Source organism: Macaca mulatta, chromosome 1 (assembly GCF_049350105.2).
Source record: "Macaca mulatta isolate MMU2019108-1 chromosome 1, T2T-MMU8v2.0, whole genome shotgun sequence".
Classification (NCBI taxonomy): domain Eukaryota; kingdom Metazoa; phylum Chordata; class Mammalia; order Primates; family Cercopithecidae; genus Macaca; species Macaca mulatta.
Window position 1 is genome coordinate 231,852,192 of NC_133406.1, and position 19,390 is coordinate 231,871,581.

General features: G+C 47.5%; 1 long non-coding RNA gene and 1 pseudogene across 1 annotated transcript; one reads left to right on the forward strand and one right to left on the reverse strand.

The window, feature by feature from the left end:
• The first annotated feature begins 2,387 nt into the window (after positions 1-2,387).
• LOC144336625 (uncharacterized) lies at positions 2,388-6,016 on the forward strand. The gene is made up of 2 exons (XR_013408606.1): positions 2,388-3,964; positions 5,306-6,016. It is a non-coding gene; the product is annotated as an uncharacterized LOC144336625 (long non-coding RNA).
• Positions 6,017-11,316: 5,300 nt separating this feature from the next.
• Positions 11,317-19,390, reverse strand: part of LOC722141 (large ribosomal subunit protein uL11 pseudogene) — a 29,186-nt pseudogene continuing 21,112 nt past the window's right edge.

Here is a 19,390-nt window from a genome sequence, read left to right on the forward strand (position 1 = left end):
GGCATGCGCCACCATGCCTGGCTAATTTTGTATTTTCAGTAGAGACGGGGTTTCACCATGTTGGTCAGGCTGATCTTGAACTCCTAACCTCAGATGATCCACCCACCTCGGCCTCCCAAAATGCTGGAATTACAGGCATGAGCCACTGTGCCCAGCCTGCTTTCTTTATTTTAACTTTCTAGGTGAACAAGCCCTGTACTGTCTGAGGCCAAAGGGTTCAAGGTTGCTCATTTTTCTTTCAGAACTGTTTTTTTTAAAGACAGGGTCTTGCTATGTTGCCGAGACTGAAGAGCAGTGGCTATTCACAAGTGCGATCCCAGCACGCTGCAGCCTGAAACTCAGTAGCTGAAACTACAGGCATGTACCACCTTGCCCATCTCTTAGTTACAATTCCTGAGAGGTGTCCCTAAGAATACTTTATTTTAGATTTTTTTTTTTCTTTTTTGCATTGATAGAGACAGAGTCTTGCTATATTGCCCAGGTTAGTCTCAAACTCCTGACCTCAAGCAATCCTCCTGCCTCAGCCTCCCAAAGTGTTGAGATTACAGTGGTGAGCCACTGCTCCCAGCCTTACTTTAGATTTTTATATTACTCCCATAACAGCTGCTCCACTGAAATATTATGGAAAACACAAAAAAGCAGCCAGTGCTGTGTTTTTGCTTATCTTCAATTGTCTACATTTTCTTTGCTTCTCAATGTCATGCTTGCAAAAACAAAGCAACTTTTGAAGGGCTTATTATTATTGAAGGCCACATCCCCTGCAGTCAGGAGAACCACCACCATATTGAAGGCAGTCCTGTAAATATGCAGTTTTTCCAGCTGAAGCATTTATTGTACGCTCATGACACCCAGTGGTCAGAAAAATACCATGCAGAATTTTTGTTGTGTTTTTGTTTTTGTTTTTCAGACAGAGTCTTGCTCTGTCACCCAGGCTGAAGTGCAGTGGGGTGATTTCGGCTCACTGCAACCTCTGCCTCCCAGGTTCAAGCCATCCTCCAGCCTCAGCCTCCCGAGTAGCTGGGATTACAGGTGCACACCACCATGCCCGGCTAATTTTTGTCTTTTTGGTAGAGACAAGGTTTCACCATGTTGATCAGGCTGGCCTCAAACTCCTGACCTCAGGTGATCCACCCACCTTGGCCTCTCAAAGTACTGGGATTACAGGCGTGAGCCATTGTGCCTGGCTAATGTTTGTATTTTTAGTAGAGTGGGGTATCACCATGTTGGTCAGGCTGGTCTTGAACTCCTGACCTCAAGTGATCTGCCCACCTCAGCCTCCCAAAGTGCTGGCATTACAGGCATGAGCCACCACTCCTGGCCCTGTTTTTTGGGTTTTGCTTCATACAAGATCCAGGGTGTGATTTCAAACAGCTGGGTCTGTGGAGGGCTGAGGGATGGAAAGATACAAGACCACAAGGAAAGAGGAATGAGCCTGGTGTCTCCCTGCTGCATTGCCAAGGAGACTCAGGGCTGGACCAAGAAACCTACCGGATGGTCAGGAAGCTGCCCAGAAATGGTTGTTTGGATATTGAGGAACTCCCATTTTCCAGACCATCAAATACTTGTTTACAGAGAACTTGATTTGTTTACAAACTTGTATTGGGGTAAAATTAAAGTAATCTAATATAACATTAACCTTTTTTTTTTTCCTGTTTTATAGAGACAGGGTCTTGCTATGTTGCCCAGGCTGATCTTGAACTACTGGGCTCAAGCAATCCTCCCGTCTCAGCTTCCTAAAGTGCTACGATTACAGGCATGAGCCCCCTTTTTTTTTTTTTTTTTTTTTTCTTGAGACAGAGTCTCACTCTGTCGCCAGGCTGGAGTGCAGTGGTGCGATCTCGGCTCACTGCAACCTCCAACTCCCTGGTTCAAGTGATTCTCCTGCCTTGGCCTCCCGAGTAGCTGGGATTACAGGCACACGCCACCACACCCAGCTAATTTTTGTATTTTTAGTAGAGACGGGGTTTCACCATGTTGGCCAGGATGGTCTCAGACTGCTAACCTCGTGATCTGCCTGCCTTGACCTACGAAAGTGCTGGGATTACAAGCGTGAGCCACCATGCCAGGACTTTCTTTTTTTTCTTCTTCTTCTTTTTGAGACATAGTCTCGCTCTGTATCCCAGGCTGGAGTGCAATGGTGCAATCTCAGCTCACTGCAACCTCTGCCACCCAGGTTCAAGTGATTCTCCTGCCCCACCTTCCCAAGTAGCTGGGACTACAGGCGTGTGCCACGATGCCCGGCTAATTTTTGTATTTTTAGTAGAGACAGGGTTTCATCCTGTGGGCCAGGCTGGTCTTGAACTCCTGGGCTCAAGCGATCCTGCCACCTTGGCCTCCCAACATGCTGAGATTACAGGTTTGACCTACTGTGCCTGGACACATTAACCATTTTTTTTTTTTTTTGAGACAGAGTGTCACTGTTGTTGCCCAGGCTGGAGTGCAATGGCAAGATCTCAGGTCACTGCAACCTCTGCCTCCTGGGTTCAAGTGATTCTCCTGCCTCAGTCTCCTGAGTAGCTGGGATTACAGGCACCTGCCACCACACTTGGCTAATTTTTTTGTATTTTTAGCAGAGATGGAGTTTCACCATGTTGGCCAGGCTGGTCTCCAACTCCTGACCTCAGGTGATCCTCTCACCTCAGCCTCCCAAAGTGCTGGGATTACAGACATGAGTCACCACGCCCGGCCATTAACCTTTTTTAAAAGTACACTTCAGTGACATTTAGTACATTCACAGATGCTGTGTACCAGCTCCTCTATCTTGTTCCAAAACATTTTCATTACCCCAAATAAAATACCGTACTCATTAGCAGTCATTCCTAATTCCCCCCTCGCCATCCCTTGACAACCACTAATCTGCTTTCTGTCTTGATAAATTCACCTATTCTGAATATTTCATATAAATGGGATCATTCATCAATTTCATATAAATGGGATCATGACCTTTGTCTGGCTTCTAACACTTAGCGTCATGTTTCTGAGGTTCATCTACATTATATCACACATCAGTAGTTAATTTGTTTTCATGGCTGGATGATATTCTGTTGTATACGTCTTCACCACATTTTGTTTACCCATTCATCTGTTGATGGAATTTTGAGTAATTTCCACTTTTTGGCTGCTGAGAATAGTGTTTCAATGAACATTTGTGTGCAAGTATTTGTTTGACTACCTGTTTTTGGTTCTTCGGGGTGCATACCTAGGAATGTAACTGCTAAGCCATAGGATAAGTCTGTTTAACTTTTTGAAGAACTGGTGATAGATTTTTAGATCCCTTGAAATTAATAGAGAATTTTATTTAGACTAGCACCACATTTTCCCAAATGAACAGTTGATTTTTTTTTCCCTTGGGCAATTTTCTTTATTATGTATATCTGACTTGTTAGCTCGGTCTCCAAGTACCCACGGGAATGAATGCAGATGGACGGGATAAAAGAACCCATTCAGGGGAAAGTTAATTTGCCTAAAGATTCCCTGTTGCTATCTGTTTAGCTTGAGTGACAGCTCAGCAAACAGAAATCTTTGCTCCAAATCTTTGTTATGATCTCTGTCATAACATTTTGTTTGAAAATCGCCTCCAGACCTAAAATGAATTTGAGCAGCCAATGTGAATTAATTAAGCTGAAAAGAACTCTCAAAACAATGATTTCTCTGATGTGTTTTTTATCCAGACCTTCCAGGTCACTAATTTGTCCTGTTTTCTTTAAAAGGAGAAAATAATGAAGGGGTATATTTGGTGCCGTCTACAGTAAAATATCTTTGACATCAGTGGAGAAGGAGCTGCTTGGCATAAATGAACGTTCTAGAAAACTCGAGATGACCCCTTTAAACTCTCATTATAAATCTGTTAACCATTTTGGATGAAAAATTTTCTAAAACTGAGTGCTCAATTTCCTGGCTTGTTTGGTTTATATGTTACCCACCATGTTGATAACAACCATTTTTACTTGATTGTTTTGATACAGTCTCGCTCTGCTGCCCAGGCTGGAGGGCAGTGGCATGATCTCGGCTCACTGCAATGTCCGCCTCCCGGGTTTAAGCAATTCTAATGCCTCAGCCTCCCGAGTAGCTGAGACTATAGGCACACACCGTCATGCCTGGCTAATTTTTTGTATTTTTAGTAAAGACAGGGTTTCACCATGTGGGCCAGGCTGATCTGGAACTACTGACTTCAAGTGATCTGCCAGCCTCAGCCTCCCAAAGTCCTAGGACTATAGGTATGAACCACTGTACCCGGCCAATGTCCTGCCTTCTTAAACAGAAGATGCTGTGTGTGATGAACATTATTTGTTGGACTAACTTTGAGCTCAGTGGTCTTCTCAAGAGCTCAGAGCTTGAAAAGGGTGTTATGGTGCCTGTAATTTACTTCAAAACCCTTCAGCACGAGCTGTATGTGTCACTTAGCTTTAATCTGCTTTCTAGGGGCAGTCAGTGCTGCGGAATTGGGAGCGCAAAATTCCAGGGGTGATTAGAACCTACATTTGAAAGACTCAACAAAAGCCACTCTAGCTCTATCTCCAATCCATACCAGATGGTTTGTTAATTAGCACAATGAGATCTAAGAATGATTTTTTCATTGATGAAATGAGTAGTGTTCAAGGCCATTGAACCAGCACAGATTACTGTCTACGGTCTAGATGCCCCTGCCTTTGTATGAGCGAATCCAGTGAGCCCGGATGTCATTTTAATTTTCAAGTAGCAATGGTTTTGAAAAGTAAAAAGAGCTGGGCCTGGTGGCTCATGCTTGTAATCCCAGCACTTTGGGAGACCAAGGTGGGTGGATCACCTGAGGTCAGGAGTTGGAGACCAGCCTGACCAACATGGAGAAACCCCGTCTCTACTAAAAATACAACATGGAGAAACTAAAAACACAAAATTAGCCGGGTGTGGTGGCGCATGCCTGTAATCCCAGCTACTCAGGAGACTGAGGCAGGAGAATCGCTCGAACCTGGGAGGCAGAGGTTGCAGCGAGCCGCGATGGAGCCATTGCACTCCAGCCTGGGCAACAAGAGCGAAACTCCGTCTCAAAAGAAAGAAAGAAGAAAAAAAAAAAGCCGGGCGCAGTGACTCACGCCTGTAATCCCAGCACTTTGGGAGGCCAAGGTGGGTGGATCACGAGGTCAAGAGACCGAGACCATCCTGGCCAACATGGTGAAACCCTGTCTCTACTAAAAATACAAAAAATAGCCAGGCATGGTGGCCCGCGCCTGCAATCCCAGCTACTCGGGAGGCTTGAGTCAGGAGAATCACTTGAACCCGGGTGGCAGAGGTTGCAGTGTGCTGAGATCAAGCCACTGCACTCCAGCCTGGGCGACTGAGTGAGACTCCATTTCAAAAAGAAAAAGAAAAAAGAAAAGTAAAAGTAAAAGTAAAAAGAAACAGGGATGCAAAGGCCCAGACCTCATGTCTCAATTTGGGACCAGAGCTTCATTGCAGAATCGGCCTCAGTTCCAGCAACACTGGGTTCTCCCTCTGCCAGGTCCTGCCTTCCTCACTGCCTGGAGGAGTCTTTTCTGAGAGAGACACCCCAAGGCAGCCTCTGTAGAGTGTTTCAAGGGAACACAGGACACCAGGACTCAGCTTAGTTTAGGAAGTTCTCCCTCTAGGGGGTGAGCCTCTGCAGTCTGCAACACCATCTCCCTACCACGTAGGTAACACGCAGGAGAGGAGCATGCCCGGAGGGAAACCAGGTTTATTTCTCAGGTGGAAACCAATCTCACTCCACGTGTTTGCCAAAGCCAGAATGGGGCTCTGCAGTCCTGACGCTTTGGTCTTTAGAAGGTAGACAATATGAGCTCACTAAGAAAACAAACCAGGGAGTAAGTTATCTGCACTTTTTAGAAAACATGCACACAGCTGGGTGCAATGGCTCACTGCTCTTGGCCAACCTGTTAAATTCCAGGATTGGGGGAGACTGATGGGAGGATTGCTTGAGGCCAAGAGTTTGAGGCTGCCATGAGCCATGATTATGCCACTGCACTACAGCCTGGACAACAGAGCAAGACTCTGATTCAAATTTTAGAAACTTTTTAAAGAAAAGAAAACACACCCACACCCACCCACCCCAACACACACACACACAGAGCAATCAATAAGAATAACACTGGGATGGCCGGGCACGGTGGCTCACACCTGTAATCCCAGCACTTTGGAAGGCCAAGGATGGCAGATCACTTGAGGCCAGGAGGTCGAGACCAGCCTGGCCAACGTGGTGAAACCCCATTTAATTTTTGTAACCCCATTTAATTTTTGTAAACATACAAAAATTAGCCAGGTGTGGTGGCGCACACCTGTAGTCCCAGCTACTCAGGAGGCTGAGGTAGGAGAATCATTTGAACCTGGGAGACGGAGGTTGCAGTGAGCCGAGATCACGCCCCTGGACTTTAGCCTGGGTGACAGAGCGAGACTCAGTCTCAAAAAAAAAAAAAAAAAAGAAGAAGAAGAAAGAAGAACACTGGGATGATTTCTGAGGAGTTTCCCACCTGATAAAATGTAGTTTTAAAATACTCAGTGAGAATAGCAAGAACCTTCTAGAGACCTTAATCACCCTGTGTCTTTGGGCCACTTTCAATCAACCGAACCTCAGAGATGACAACAAAGTTGGCCAACCGGTGGACCAGGGTCCCCTGAGGGTCACCCCGACCCAGCCTCCCACCCACTATGGTCCTCTGAGTTGGCACTGCCTGCCTCCCAGATTGTGGACTCACTCAAGACACCCGAGCTCATGTAAAACCTACCCGAGGGGCCCTCCAGGACAGGCAGAGACATTACTGCTCAGTTTTGGGAGGTTTTTGTTATTTTTTGTTTGCTTTTTTTACCACCCAGTCTTTAGAGACCCCTCACCGGGAGACGGAGATGGTTAATTAATCAAAACAACACTATTCACAAAATTGGAACTTTCTGTTCGGCCACTGTCCACTTGATTCCTGAACACTCGATTCACCTCTCGAGTCCTTGGGGTTGAATTATGTAAGGCTTTTTCCAAATAATCAAAGGAACTTTTGGAAGCATGCCCTGGCCAGCCCTTAACACCCCACTGGGAAAGACAATGTAAAAAGAGACTGAAGAGAGTGGAGTGCTTGTATTTACCTCCGGAGCCCTGGGACCACTCTGCCTAACGAGAGAACTCCTCCCAAAACAAACCCTTCCCCTTGAAAAAGGGAAAGAAGAGTGGACCCTCCCGGCCTCTGTAGGGGGTCTGCCTAGATTGTGGTTCATAGGCGGAGGAGGGAGGAACTGAAGAGGAAAACCCGGATGTACCACTAGCGGCTCAGTCCCCACCTTCCTGCTCCCCATGGTCCCCTTCTGGGATGTGCCCCAGGGAACACAGGATGTCACTGCCTCTTGCCTGGCCACCCTTGACTGTATCTGATCTGAGTCCCAGCTACAGGCAAACAGGTGTGGGCTCCGGAAATTGTACACTACAAGGAATACATGCCTTTTGTAAAAAACAAAGCAAAATGAAGTGAGATAAAATGAAGGAATAAATAAAATATCCAAGCAATGTGTAGAGAGGCAAAAGCAAATCCCTCCATTTCCTGTCCTTCCTCCAGCTCCCTCTGCAGAGGGAACCGCTGTTGACGTGGCCATGCCCTTCTGTAGACTCCAGATGCACAAAGTCACGCGCACACGCAGTTGGGTTATTACACACATGGTTCAGAGGTTTGATTTTTTCACTTTCTGTATGATGGACACTTTTCCATGTTGTACTGTAGATCAACCTCATTGGTGCTGTGTTTTGTTTTGTTTTGTTTTGTTTTGTTTTGTTTTGAGACAGAGTCTGGCTCTGACATCCAGGCTGGAGTGCAGTGGTGTGATCTCAGCTCACTACAACCTCTTCCTCCTGGGTTCAAACGATCCTCCCACCTCGGCCTCCAGAGTAGCTGGGACCACAGGCAGGACACCAAGCCCACCCGGCTAAGTTTTGTATTTTTGTAGAGACGGAGTTTTGCCAGGTTGCCCAGGTTGGTCTCGAACTGCTGAATGAAAGTGATCCCTGCCGCACCTCCCCCACCTCCCCCACCACACTTGTCCAACCTCATTGTTTTAATTGTTGAAATACACTCAGTATTTTGCATGTACCATAATAGAGTATCGATGAGGAAATCGCCCATTTCCTTCTGTGCTCAATGGTGGCACATTCTCTCCTCAGTCTCAGCCAGCTCTGCTGCTTTAAATATCACCTCCCAGATGTCTGTCTCCAGCCTGACCTCTTCTCCCACTTCCAAGACTTGTAATCCCAACCACCTTCTCAGCCTCCCCTGAGGTCTACCAGGCATCTCCAACCTGCCACCCGTCCTCATTCTCCAGCTCCATTCCCCTCCTCCTCTTCCCCATCTCAGCAAATGCTACCACCAGTAGCTCATACTAGTCATCCCACGCATCAGTAAGCCTGCTGGCTCTCCCTCCAAACACATGTCCTGAATCCAACCATCGCTTCGCACTTTAGCTGCTGCAACTCTAGTCCAAGCAGGATCTTTCTCCTGAAAGATCACCACCAGGTTCTTGTGTTCACTCCTATTTTCTACAGTCCAGGGAAAGCATTCTAAAGGTGAATCCAGGCCAGGCATGGTGGTGCATGCCTGTAATCCCAGCTACACAGGAAAGAGAAACAGGAGACTCACTTGAACCCAGGAGGCAGAGGTTGCAGTGAGCAGAGATCGAACCACTGCACTCCAGCCTGGGGGACAGACAGAGCGAGACTCTGTCTCAAAAAAAAAAAAAAAAAAAAAAAAAAAAAAAAAAAAAAAAACCGAACCCATTGCCCTTCTCTCCTTAAAACTATGCAGTGGTTTCCCATTAGAACCAGAACAGAATTCAAACCCCTCACCATGGCCCACAAGGTCCTATAGGATCCAATACCCGTCCACCTCTCCTCTCCAGATGGTTGAGTCAGTGGGGTCCTCCAGGAAGTGAGCACTCAGGTGGACTTAGGAATGCAAGAGTGTATTGGAGCAGGGAGTGGTGGCTCACACCTGTAATCCCAGCACTTTGGGAGGCCGAGGTGGGTGGATCACGAGGTCAAGAGTTCGAGACCAGCCTGGCCAACATGATGAAACCCGATCTCTACCAAAAATACAAAAATTAGCTGGGCGTGGTGGTGCTCTCTTGTAGTCCCAGCTACTCGGGAGGCTGAGGCAGGAGAATCGCTTGGACCAGGAGGTGGAGGTTGCAGTGAGCCAAGATCACACCACTGCACTCCAGCCTGGGCAATAGAGCAAGACTCCGTCTTAAAAAAAAAAAAAAAGAAAAAAAGGTGTATTGGGACTTCACGTTGGGTATGATGTGGGCTGCCTGGGTGACGCGGGTACCAAAATCTCAGAAATCACCATTAAAGAATTTATCCATGTAACCAAAAAACCACCTGTTCCCCAAAAACTATTAAAATAAAAGGGTGTATTGGGGGTAGCAGCTGGAGGGAGTGGGATTTATCAGGGAGAGTCTCAGATGATGATGCAGAACCATCTTGGCTAACCCAATGGGAAGCTTTGGAGCAAATAGGGGCCATCAGGACAGCCCGTTGGGCAGAGATGACCAGGCCTGGTACCCCAGCACACTTAGTCACTGTCTCGGAGCTGCCCCGACAGAGCATGGCCTTGGCTCAAAAACTCGAGGCCTGGTGGGTGCAGTGGCTCACGTCTGCAATCCCAGCACTTTAGGAGGCCAAGGCATGAAGATTGTTTGAGCCCTGGAATTTCAGACCAGCCTGGGCAACATTTTTTTTTCTTTCTCCACCAAAAAAAAAAAAAAACTTCTTAAAAATTAACCAAATAGCCGGGCGCGGTGGCTCAAGCCTGTAATCCCAGCACTTTGGGAGGCCGAGGCGGGCGGATCACAAGGTCAGGAGATCGAGACCACAGTGAAACCCCGTCTCTACTAAAAATACAAAAAATTAGCCGGGCGCGGTGGCGGGCGCCTGTAGTCCCAGCCACTCAGGAGGCTGAGGCAGGAGAATGGCGGGAACCCGGGAGGCGGAGCTTGCAGTGAGCCGAGATCGCGCCACTGCACTCCAGCCTGGGCAACAGCGTGAGACTCCGTCTCAAAAAAAAAAAAAAAAAAATTAACCAAATATGGTGGCATGTGCCTGTAATCCTAGCTACTCAGGAGGCTGAGGCAGGAGGATCGCTTGAGCCCAGTAGATAGAGGTTGCAGTTAGACACGATTGTACCACTGCAGGGTACAGAGTGAGATCCTGTCTCAAAAAAACAAGACAAAGAAAGATGAAAACCTGTAGGCCACCAGTTAACTGTACTCACCAGCTGAATGGCCAGTTCTTTCTCAGAGGGAGGTCCACAAGACATGCTTCCGTGTGTAACCCTTCCCTGTACCTCTCTCCCACTCACTCACTTACTTGGTCCAGCCACACTGCCCTTTCTCCTGTTCCTCAAATATGTCAACATTAGAGACAATGAGAAGATAAGAAGAAGAAATTAGGTCAGAATGTGACTGGAGGTGCAGATGCTGGAGGGCCTTATCGACATGGTAGGATGCTTGGATTTTCTCCGGAAGTTATTGGCAGATTTTGAGCAGAAGAAGACAGTGATCTGATGGTGTCACTAAGCTGGGCAATCTGTGCACAGAACAAGCTATGGGGGCCCAGGACAGAAGGAGGGTGGTAAGTTAGCAAGCGATCATGCTGACACAAGCAAGAGGTAATGCAGACCCAGCACACGTGAGCAGCACCGGAAACGGTGAGAAGCACCTAGAGAAATGTGTCTGAAGCCTGGAGCCTATATATATATATTTTTTTATCTTTTCTTCTTTTTAGTTGTTAAAAAAATCCTTTTTTTTTTTTTTTTTTTTTTTTGAGACAGAGTCTCACTCCAGGCTGGAGTGCAATGGCACAATCTCAGCTCAAATCTCAGCTCACTGCAACCTCTGCCTCCGGGTTCAAGTGGTTCTCATGTCTTAGCCTCCCAAGTAGCTAGGACTACAGGCATGCACCACCACGCCCAGCTAATTTTTGTATTTTTAGTAGAGACAGGGTTTTACCATGTTGGCCAGGCTGGTTTAGAACTCCTGACCTCACCTTGGCCTCCCAAAGTGCTGGGATTACAGGCCTGAGCCACTGAGCCTAGCCTGTTAAACGATCCTTTATTGAAATATTTTCGGCCGGGCGCGGTGGCTCAAGCCTGTAATCCCAGCACTTTGGGAGGCCGAGACGGGCGGATCACGAGGTCAGGAGATCGAAACCATCCTGGCTAACACGGTGAAACCCCGTCTCTATTAAGAAATACAAAAAACTAGCCGGGCGAGGTGGCGGGCGCCTGTAGTCCCAGCTACTCGGGAGGCTGAGGCCGGAGAATGGCGTGAACCCGGGAGGCGGAGCTTGCAGTGAGCTGAGATCCGGCCACTGCACTCCAGCCTGGGTGACAGAGCGAGACTCCGTCTCAAAAAAAAAAAAAATTAAAAAAAAAAAAGAAATATTTTCCTTTGTGCTTCTTAATTAGCTGGGCATTCCACCGCACCACTGTTGATGTCATCTATGATGTCAGGAGGGTGGCGGCCATCAGCTTTGCAGCCCACAGGCTGGGCAGTCCCCAGGATCTCTTCAACGGTTCCAAAGCATTCTCTGGCTAAAGATCAGGGCCGCATCTGTCGAGCAATGTTGACGATCTCATCAAAAGTGGTAGTTCCACGGTGTTTTATGTTTTTCTGTTTCTCTCTGTCTCTTGGTGGTTCCTTGAGGACTTTGATGATCAGGGCAGAGGCAGAAGGTAGCACCTCAATCTGGGCCCGTCTGTTCCGAATGGTCAGTTTCACTGCAATCCGCAGGCCCTTCCAGTTACTGGTTGCCTTGGTAACGTCATCACCAACCTTTTTTGGAGACAGACCCAGGGGGCCGATCTTGGGAAGCAACGCAGACCTGGCACCGACTTTACCCCAGTGCACCTCAGGTATGTGACTTTGATCTCACTGGGGTCAAACTTTGACAGCATGGTGGAGGCGGCTGGTGTCAGATGAACTCAGATTCAGGATGACTGAAGAAAGTCGCACCTTGGACTCCTTTGAGCTGAAAGCAGAAGGATGTATCTTTTGAAGGTAGAGTCAAGAAGAATTACTGAGGAAGTGAATGTGGGGTGCAAGAGAAAAAGTCAGGTTGACCTCAAATTTTTTTGGTTTTGTTTTGTTTTGTTTTGTTTTTGAGACACAGTCTCGCTCTGTCACCCAGGCTGGAGTGCAGGGGCGCCATCTCAGCTCACTGCAACCTCCGCCTCCGGGGTTCAAGTGATTCTCATGCCTCAGCCTCTCCAGTAGCTGGGATTACAGGTATGGGCCACCATGCCCAGCTAAGTTTTTTGTATTTTTAGTAGAGATGGGGTTTCACCATGTTGGCCAGGCTGGTCATGAACTCCTGACCCCAATTGATCCACCGGCCTCAGCCTCCCAAAGTGCTGGGATTACAGGCTTGAGCCACTGCACCCAGCCTGACCTCAAGGTTTTTGACCTGAGCAATTGGAAGTCTGGAGCTGCCCATTTACTGAGATGGAAAAGACAGGGAAAGGAGCAGGCTTTGGACAGGATGAATGTCTTAGTGTAGGAACTCTGGAGACCAGAAGGCAGCAAGAACTTAGGAGAAGTGGCTTACTTAGGGGTGATCCCAAGTAAGCAGAAGAAGGGAGCAGCAAGAATGAGACAAGTTAGGAACGATGCTTCTGTGACCGCTGCTTGCTTCTCCTTAAATATGTGAATAAACACACAAATATGCATATTCATATTTCCCCTCCCTCCCCCACTTTTTTTTTTGAGACAGGGTCTGTGTCATCCAGGCTGGAGTGCAGTGCGACATGATTGTCACAGAAAGATGTATCTTTTGAAGGTAGAGTCAAGAAGAATTACTGAGGAAGTGAATGTGGGGCGCAAGAGAAAAAGTCAGATTGACCTCAAGTTTTTTTTGTTTTGTTTTGTTTTGTTTTTGGCCTCAACAGCCCAGGCATAAGTGATCCCGGGACACTTGGATCCCAGGATTACAGGCATGTGCCACCACACCAGCTAAATTATGTATTTTTAGAAAAGATGGGGTTTCACTATGTTGGCCAGGCTGGTCTCCAACTCCTGGCCTCAAGCGATCCGCTTGCCTCATCCTCCCAAATTGCCAGGGTTACAGGCATGAACCGCTGTGCCTGGCCAGAGCATGTTGATTTTAAAACAAGAACTAAACATCACTTTTAGAAATGAAAATGAATGGGTTAATGTGGGGAAAAGAAAGAAAGATCAGTTTGTTACTGTGTCTATATAGAAAGAAGTAGACATAAGAGACTCCATTTTGTTCTGTATTTGAGATGCTGTTAATCTGTGACCCTGCCCCCAACCTTGTCCTTGCAAGAGACATGTGCTGTGGTGACTCAAGGTTTAAAGGATTTTGGGCTGTGCAGGGTGTGCTTTGTTGTTTTTTTTTTTTTTTTTTTGGAGACGGAGTCTCGCTCTGTCGCCCAGGCTGGAGTGCAGTGGCCGGATCTCAGCTCACTGCAAGCTCCGCCTCCCGGGTCTACGCCATTCTCCTGCCTCAGCCTCCCGAGTAGCTGGGACTACAGGTGCCCGCCACCTCGCCCGGCTAGTTTTTTGTATTTTTTAGTAGAGACGGGGTTTCACTGTGTTAGCCAGGATGGTCTCGATCTCCTGACCTCGTGATCCGCCCGTCTCGGCCTCCCAAAGTGCTGGGATTACAGGCTTGAGCCACCGCGCCCGGCCAGGGTGTGCTTTGTTAAACAAGTGCCTGAAGGCAGCTTGCTGGTGAAAAGTCATCACCATTCTCTTAATCTCAAGTACCCAGGGACACGTACACTGCCAAAGGTCGCAGGGACCTCTGCCTAGGAAAGCTAGGTGTTGTCCAAGGTTTCTCCCCATGTGATAGTCTGAAATATGGCCTCGTGGGAAGGGAAAGACCTGATCGTCCCCTAGCCTGACACCCATGAAGGGTCTGTGCTGAGGAGGACTAGTGTAAGATGGTAGAAGGCCTCTTGGCGGTTGTTGGCAGTTGAGATAGAGAAAAGCGTCTGTCTCCTGCCCGTCCCTGGGCAATGGAACATCTCGGTGTAAAACCCGATTGTATATTCTGTTTACTGAGAAAGGAGAAAACCACCTTAGGGTGAAAGGTGGAATTTGCTAGTGCAATGCTGCTCTTTATGCACTAAAAAGGTTTATGGAGATGTTTGCCTATGCATATCGAGGCACAGCACTTTTCCTTAAACTTATGTCACAGAGATCTTTATTCACATGTCTTACTGCTGACCTTCTCCCTATGATGATCCTATTATCCTCTCACTTCCCTTTGTCTAAGATGGTAAAGATAATTATCAATAAATACTAAGGGAACTCAGAGATCCATGCTGGCGCGGGTCCTCTGTATGCTGAGCGCCGGTCCCCCGGGCCCACTTCTTCTTTCTCTATACTTTGTCTCTGTGTCTCATTTCTTTTCTCAAGTCTCTCGTTCCACCTAACGAGAAACAGATGTGGAGGGGTAGGCCACCCCTTCAGTTAAAAAGCAGATTATTAGACCCAGTTGAAAACAGGATTGGCCTCCAGAAAGACTGACTGAAAAAGTTAGCCAGGGCCAGGCGCGGTGGCTCAAGCCTGTAATCCCAGCACTTTGGGAGGCCGAGACGGGCGGATCACGAGGTCAGGAGATCGAGACCATCCTGGCTAACACAGTGAAACCCCGTCTCTACTAAAAATACAAAAACTTAGCCGGGCGAGGTGGCAGGCGCCTGTAGTCCCAGCTACTCGGAAGGCTGAGGCAGGAGAATGGCGTGAACCCGGGAGGCGGAGCTTGCAGTGAGCTGAGATCCGGCCAATGCACTCCAGCCTGGGCGACAGAGCGAGACTCCGTCTCAAAAAAAAAAAAAAAAAAAAAAAAAGAAAAAGTTAGCCAGAATGCAGTGCAGAGAGACAAAGAGAAAAACCATGAGAGGTTAAGAAATTCAGAGGATTAGGCCAGGCACGGTGGCTCACGCCTGTTATCCCAGCTCTTAGGGAGACCAAGATGAGTACATCCCTTGAGGTCAGGAGTTCGAGACCCAGCCTTGTCAACATGGAGAAACCCCTGTCTCTACTAAAAATACAAAAATTAGCCAGGCATGGGGTGTACACCTGTAATCCCAGCTCCTCGGGAGTCTGAGGCAGGAGAATCATTTGAACCCAAGAGGTGGAGGTTGCAGTGAACTGAGATTGTGCCACTGCACTCCAGCCTGGGCAACGAGCAAGACTCTGTTTCAAAGAAAAAACAACAAAACCAAATGATCTGCAAATTCTTATAATTAACATAAGTATTTAGTAAGAAGTTTGTGGATGTGTTTGATATATAACAATTTCTGGGCAACACAGTGAGACCCTGGTCTCCACAGAAAATAAAAAGTGTGGTGGTTCATGCCTGTAATCCCAGCACTTTGGGAGGCTGAGGAGGGGGCATAACGAGGTCAGGAGTTCGAGACCAGCCTGAGCAACAGAGCGAGATCTTGTCTCTACAAAAAAATTTAAAAATTAGCCAGGCATGGTAGTGCACACCTATTGTCCCAGCTACTCAGGAGGCTGAGGCTGAAGAATTGCTTGAACCCAGGAGACAGAGTGCTGGGAACAGGCCCCCAAATCTGGCCATAAACTGGCCCCGAAACTGGCCATAAACAAAATCTCTGCAGCACCGTGACATGTTCATGATGGCCATGATGCCCACACTGAAGGTCGTGAGTTTACTGAAATGAGGGCAAGGAACACCTGGCCCACCCAGGACAGAAAACTGCTTAAAGGCATTCCTAAACCACAAACAATAGCATGAGCAATCTGTGACTTAATGACGTGTTCCTGCTGCAGATAACTAGCCAGAGCCCATCCCTTTGTTTCAGCCCATCCCTTTGGTTCCCGCAAGGAATACTTTTAGTTAATCTATAATCTATAGAAATAATGCTTATCACTGACTTGCTGTCAATAAACATGTGAGTCAAACTCTGGTCGGGGCTCTCAGCTCTGAAGGCTGTCAGCCCCCTGATTTCCCACTCCACACTCTGTATTTCTGTGTGTGTCTTTAATTCCTCTAGCGCCACTGGGTTAGGGTCTCCACGACTGAGCTGGTCTTGGGAAGTGGCACCCAACGTGGGGGCTCAAACCCAGGTCAAAGGGTCGCTGGAGCAACAGTTGGAGAACGTGGAACTAAGCTGGAGGACACCTGAGTACTCTTAAGCAATCCCTGTGGTGAGTAAGAAGGGAAGCTTGGAAGCATCAGGGTAACAATGGGACAAGTGTGGGCTCTGCTTCGTTCCATCTTGGAACCTTTTCACGCTGATGATAAGGAGGAAGGAAAGTATAATGAAGTAACAGAAGAGGTGACAAAGCAGGTTTGTTTGCAAGCTAAAGCGGCAAAGGCGGAAGGGGTTCATCCCTACCCTTCTGTACCCCCTCCTTATTTTGAAGAAAAAGAGTGGCCTGACCCTCCAGATCTTTCTTTTCCGGAGGACACTATAGTTGCCCCAGTGACAGTTCGAGCAGTGCCTCAAGCAACCGCTCTCAGTTCTATTCAGGCAGGAATTCAGCAAGCTAGAAGAGAGGGTGATATAGAGGCTTGGCAGTTCCGTATTAGAATACATCCCCCAGATCAACAGGGAAATATTATTGCTACATTTGAGCCTTTTTCTTTTAAATTACTCAAAGAATTTAAGCGAGCTATTAATCAATATGGACCAGGTTCTCCTTTTGTAATGGGACTGTTAAAGAATGTTGCTGTCTCCAGTCAGATGATGCCAGTGGGGACAGTAGGATTACTTCTAGGTAGGTCTAGTTTAAATTTAAAAGGAGTAGAAGTACAAACAGGAGTCATTGATTCAGATCACAATGCAGAAATTCAAAGTGTTACATCTACTTCTGTTTCCTGGAAAGCAGAGCCAGGAGAGCACATAGCACAGCTCCTGATTGTGCCGTAGGAGCAGACAGGGCGATGGCAGGTTCGCCCGGTGTGAGGCTCCACAGCAATCCAGTGACCAAGTCGAGATGGTGAGAACAAGACCAAGATTGGAAAGCCAGCGTCAGAGGAGGGAATTACAGCAAAACTTGAACCACTGACAGAAGAGTCTAGCAGTCTCAGAGAGAACGTTCTACAGGATTCTGAAGGCAGAGAATTCTGTGAATTTGGGCATAAATTAAATGAAAAAGATCAGAACGTCTTTAAAAGGAGCCCTCAAAACTGTGAAGGATATGGGCAAAGCTTCGTTTGGAGTACAAGCCTTTTTAGGCATCGAAGAACCCATTGTGAGAAACCTTATGAATGTGGTAAGTGTGGAAAGGCCTTTAGTGTGAGCTCAGCCCTGGTTCTGCATCAGAGAACGCATGATCATTTTTAAAAGTCTCTTCTTGGCCGGGCGCGGTGGCTCAAGCCGGTAATCCCAGCACTTTGGGAGGCCGAGACGGGCGGATCATGAGGTCAGGAGATCAAGACCATCCTGGCTAACATGGTGAAACCCCGTCTCTACTAAAAAAATACAAAAAACTAGCCAGGCGTGGTGGCGGGTGCCTGTAGTCCCAGCTACTTGGGAGGCTGAGGCAGGAGAATGGCGGGAACCCGGGAGGCGGAGCTTCCAGTGAGCTGAGATCCGGCCACTGCACTCCAGCCTGGGCCATAGAGCGAGACTCCATCTCAAAAAATAAAAATAAAAATAAAAAGATCCCTTCTTATTGCTCATTTTTAAACTCATTTTTAAAAAATTTTGGCTGGGCACAGTGGCTCACACCTGTAATCCCAGCACTTTGGGAGACCAAGGCAGAAGGATTGCCTGAGCTCAGGAGTTGAAGACCAGCCTGGGCAAAATAGCAAGACCCCGTCTCTATTAAAAATAGAAATCAGGGCCGGGCACGGTGGCTCACGCCTGTATTCCCAGCACTTTGGGAGGCCGAGGCTCGTGGATCACTTGAGGTCAGGAGTTCGAGAACAGTCTGGCCAACATGTTGAAACCCTGTCTCTACTAAAAATACAAAAATTAGCCTGGCATGGTGGTGGGCACCTGTAATCCCGGCTACTCAGGAGGCTGAGACAGGAGAATCACTTGAATCCAGGAGATGGAAGTTGCAGTGAGCTGAGATCACGCCACCGCACTCCAGCCTGGGCGACAGAGCAAGATTCCATCTCAAAAAAAAAAAAGAAATCAAAAAACATCCCCCCCAAAAAAATCCATGAGTAGTTATTTAATAATCTGTATTTGATTTCTCCAAAACCCTAAAAAGGTCTAAGTCTGTTGTTCATAGTTTCTCACTTATCAAGGCTGGCTTCCTTGTGTGTTTGGAAATTGTGTATCATGAGTCTGTGCTTAGTTGAACTTAATAAGTGTAATCTCAAGGGCTAAACTGGGGATGTTTTCCTCCACACAGGAGTGACTGGTGAGACAGTCAGCTACAAAATGGAAAAAAACTAGTATGATGAAATGTCAAGGGGCCTGATACCATGGAAGCAATAAGGGTTGCAGGAAATGAAAAGAGATATCTGAGGTGGTATTAAAGGTAGTGACAGAGATGGGTAGGCATGTAATGAAGATCCTTTTCTTTAGAAAAGAATTATTCTGACAGTCACGTGGTCACAGGATTATTACTTTAGAATCCCTTCCAACATGTCTGGACCACATTAGCCAGGAAAAATAAGTTTAACGTAGAGGACACAAACACATGGTGTGCAGTAGCGCCAGAATCTCTGTATAGGAGGCTCAGAGGAGCAATGAGATCGAAAGAGACACCCAGGGCCAGGCGTAATGGCTCACGCCTGCAATCCCAGCACTTTGGGAGGCCAAGGTAGGAGGATCACTTGAGGTTAGGAGTTTGAGACCAGCCTGGCCAACATGGCAAAATGCTGTTTCTACTAAAAATACAACAATTAGCTGGGCGTGGTGGTGGGTGCCTGTTATCCCAGCTACTCGAGAGGCTGAGGTGGGAGAATCACTTGAACCCAGGAGGTGAAGGCTGCAGTAAGCCTGGATCGTGGCACTGCACTCCAGCCTAGGCAACAGAACAAGACTCCATCTCAAAAGAAGAACAAAAAAAGAAGGAAGGAAGGAAGGGAGGGAGGGAGGGAGAAAGGGAGGGAGGGAGGGAGGAAGAGAAAGAGAAAGAGAAAGAAAGGGAAAGGAAAGGAAGGAAGAAAAGAAAGACCCAGAACAGTTGCTTTACAACTAAATAATCTGTATCTGGCCGGGCGGGATGGCTCATGCCTGTAATCCCAGCACTTTGGGAGGCCAAGGCAGGTGGATCATCTGAGGTCAGGAGTTCGAGACCAGCCTGGCTAACACGGCAAAACCCCATCTCAACTAAAAATACAAAAATTAGCCAGGCATGCTGTTGCACGCTTGTCATCCCAGCTACTTGGGAGGCTGAGGCAGGAGAATCACAGTGGTTGCAGTGAGCCGAGATCGCACCACTGCCC